The 3,744-nt window shown below is 41.9% G+C and overlaps 1 non-coding gene across 1 annotated transcript; it reads right to left on the bottom strand.

Annotated features, from left to right (window-relative positions):
• Positions 1 to 1,709: 1,709 nt before the first annotated feature.
• On the bottom strand, positions 1,710 to 1,828 carry LOC145399948 (5S ribosomal RNA). Its single transcript, XR_013897393.1, has one exon. It is a non-coding gene; the product is annotated as a 5S ribosomal RNA (ribosomal RNA).
• Positions 1,829 to 3,744: the final 1,916 nt, after the last annotated feature.

The raw sequence follows: 3,744 nt of genomic DNA, 5'->3' as shown, positions 1-3,744 counted from the left end.
TTGCTCATTGGCAGAAAAAGACGATACCGTGGCTTTACTTCCATTCTGTAGCACTTCTTCGTGACTAGCATATTCTGGTGTTAATCCATTGGCATAACTTAGCCTTCTTGATGGGGGATGGCAATTTTGGGCCAAGGCAGAGTGAGCAGAGTATGGTCTTGTGTTAAAAATGGATATGGCGCCAAAAAAAAATAAAATCGAAAATTGCTAAGTTTAACTCGTGTGTGTGTGTGTGTGTATGTGTGTGTGTGTGTGTGTGTGTATGTGTGTGTGTGTGTGTGTGTGTGTATGTGTGTGTGTGTGTATGTGTGTGTGTGTGTGTGTATGTGTGTGTGTGTGTGTGTGTGTGTGTGTGTGTGTGTGTGTGTGTGTCTACCTATCTATCTGCTGTATCTGTCTGTATATTTCATCCTCTCTCTCTCTCTCTCTCTCTCTCTCTCTCTCTCTCTCTCTCTCTCTCTCTCATGCCTGTATACACACACACACACACAGAGGTAGTCAAAGATATACACTCCTTCCAATATTATTCAAACATACAGACACAGTGTATGTGGGAAAAAGAAAATGGAGTTTGTAAATACTGAATAGGGTGTATGATTTGGGGTGACTATCGTATACCATAATAGTCACTCATAGTTACGAATATTTGCTCTATGTATCTACAGCCTGACGCCTTAATCCCGCAGAGGGTAGCCGCAGATAAAACGCCCCCAAGTCGCTCTGTCATCCACCATTTGACTGCCCTCCCCTCAGCTCACTCCCTAATTAATACTATCCGACTATTCTATCGAGAGAGTTATTTTCAGAGTTCACGTTCATTTTACTTAATTACTTACTACTTAAAGCGTAATATTTCTTTTTTAGTCCTCAGCGTACGTAGTGGATATGTAACATGCCACGTCCACTCCGCTGGGTCATTTCTTGCGTTTCGTGAGGACCGCAGTTATCAGTATCTAGCATCATTTCCTCATTTCCTACAGGCACCACCACGCCCACACCAGCCGACTGAGCCCACGACACAAGCTACTGCCACGTGAGTACCATGTGGAGCGCTATTTATGGACAACCTCACGTGTCTAAAAATCGAGCGTAATTGAATAGGGAAAAACATGCTCCCTTCCCCCCAGACTTGAAATACAGTACTAGCGATAGGGTGAGATAGATAGATAGTTGGATAGATAGATAGATAGATGGATAGATAGATAGATAGATGGATGGATAGATAGATAGATGGATGGATAGATAGAAAGATAGATGGATAGGGAGAAAGACAGGAAGTGTATATTTGTCAACAAGATACAGGGAAAACCAGATGATGTAGGTTGATGTGAGAGTAAATCGCTGGTTGCACACACACACACACACACACACACACACACACACACACACACACACACACACACACACACACACACACACACACACACACACACTTTCAACGTATGGATACACTTCTTGGACTCATTTTTAGGTGGGAAAAAGGTGATGATGATGATGATGATGATTATTATAATTATTGTTGTTTTTATTAGTTGTTATTATCTATTATTATTATTTTTGTTTATTATTATTACTATTATCATTATTATTATTTCATTCATTCATTGCCAGACGCCATGTATCCCAAACGGGGTGGCCAAGGGCTTAGAGTTAATTGTTTTACAGGGAGGGGCACTAATCCTCCACCAACCCCACTTGACACGTAGGGATGCCAACAGCATCTGGTGTTCCCAGGCGGTCACCCATCCAAGTACTAACCAGACCCAACGTTGCTTAACTTCGCTGATCGGATGGGAAGCGGTGTACTCAACGTGGTATTGCCGTTGGCAAAATAATTCATTGCCAGACGCCATGTATCCCAAACGGGGTGGCCAACGGCTTAGAGTTAATTGTTTTACAGGGAGGGGCACTAATCCTCCACCAACCCCACTTGACACGTAGGGATGCCAACAGCATCTGGTGTTCCCAGGTGGTCACCCATCCAAGTACTAACCAGACCCAACGTTGCTTAACTTCGCTGATCGGACGGGAAGCGTTTTATATATATATATATATATATATATATATATATATATATATATATATATATATATATATATATATATTATTAGTTGTTATTATCTATTATTATTATTTTTGTTTATTATTATTACTATTATTATTATTATTATTATTATTATTATTATTTCCCCTTTGTAACATTTCACAGCACTGCAAAATCCAAATTCTTTACACAACATTTTACTCCCATGTACCTTGCACCAGACGACGCTGCATGACCAGGTTGCAATCAGTGTTGAGGCGGAAATATTGCACATGCAGGAGAGACTTGCATTCGGGGTCCATATTTATAAATATTCTCAAGATCATTGTGGGTTTAAGATGGTTTGTGTATATCCTAAGTCAGACAGCAAGCAAGCACTTCACAAACACGTCCAGATAGATAGATGAATGGATAGATAGATAGATGGATGAATAGATGGATAGATATTTAGACAGATACATGATCATATTAATTTCCATGGCAACTTCTGTATAGTGAATTGGTGAAAATCTCAATGGATAGATAAACTGTTAGATGGATGAATGGATAGATAGATAGATAGATATTTAGATAGATACATGATAATATTTAATTTTCATGGCAACTTGTTTATGGTAAAAATTGATGAGAACGATTTATAGATGTTTCCCCCGTTTTCTGTTTGTCCCCTGCCCCGTTTTCTTTTTTTTCTAATCCCCGCTACTGCCGCTTGGAAACTCTCTCTCTCTCTCTCTCTCTCTCTCTCTCTCTCTCTCTCATCAGTTCTTTGGCTTCTTTTTCTACCCCTCCTCCCTCCCTTCCTTTCCTCACCCCCTCCCTTTCCACCCCTCTTTCCTCCTCCTTCCCACCATTTCCCTTTTCTCTTCCCCTCTTCTTCCCTCATCCCCTTCCATCCTTTTTCATCTCATTTTTCTGTTCTCACCTTTTCCCTCACCTGTTCCCCTTCTTCCCTTTCCTTTGCCTTTTTTCCTCTCCCCTCTCCTTCCCCTCGTCTGCTGCTCTTTTTCCTCTCCCCTCACTTCGTCCCCTCTTGCATTTTCCTCCAACTTTTCCTCCTCTCTTCGTCTTCTAAGGTGTCCCCTTCTGCTACTTTCTCTTACTCTCTTTCTCCCCCTCTTCATCAATCTTTTCTTCCATTTCTTCTGCTTTTCTCTTCGTGTTTCTGTATGTTCTTTTCATTTCCTTCCTCCTCCTCCTCCTCCTCCTCCTCCTCCTCCTCCTCCTCCTCCTCCTCCTCCTCCTCCTCCTCCTCCTCCTTATCATCATCAAGGAGGGTCATCATCATCATCATCAACGGCGAGCGCCATCATCATGAAGAAGCCTCATCATCATCATCAGGAAGGGTTATCATCATCATCATCATCATCATCAATCACATTCATTACCTTCAACCCCAACTTCATCATCATCATCATCATCACATCCATTACCCTCAACCTCAACTTCACCACCACCACCACATTCACTGCCATCATCTTCACCATAAACACACACCACATCATTTCCCAGGCCACATAAATCAACCAATGCACTTCACCTTCATCTCTAAAACAGCTCAGTCACCCCCCCCCACTCAGCCCCACACACCCCTCCCACACAACACAAACACCCCTCACACCAGAGCGGAAAAGTGTTATATTTCCGTCTATCCCCAGGCAAGCGAAAAAAAAAAAATGAAAAAATAAAATCCAGGTGAATGT

The sequence above is a fragment of the Coenobita brevimanus genome, chromosome 50 (assembly GCF_032717465.1).
Source record: "Coenobita brevimanus isolate Jiangsu-jjx chromosome 50, ASM3271746v2, whole genome shotgun sequence".
Taxonomy (NCBI): Eukaryota; Metazoa; Arthropoda; class Malacostraca; order Decapoda; family Coenobitidae; genus Coenobita; species Coenobita brevimanus.
The sequence above is the reverse complement of the archived record's forward strand: the minus strand, read 5'-3'. Positions and strand labels throughout refer to the sequence as shown.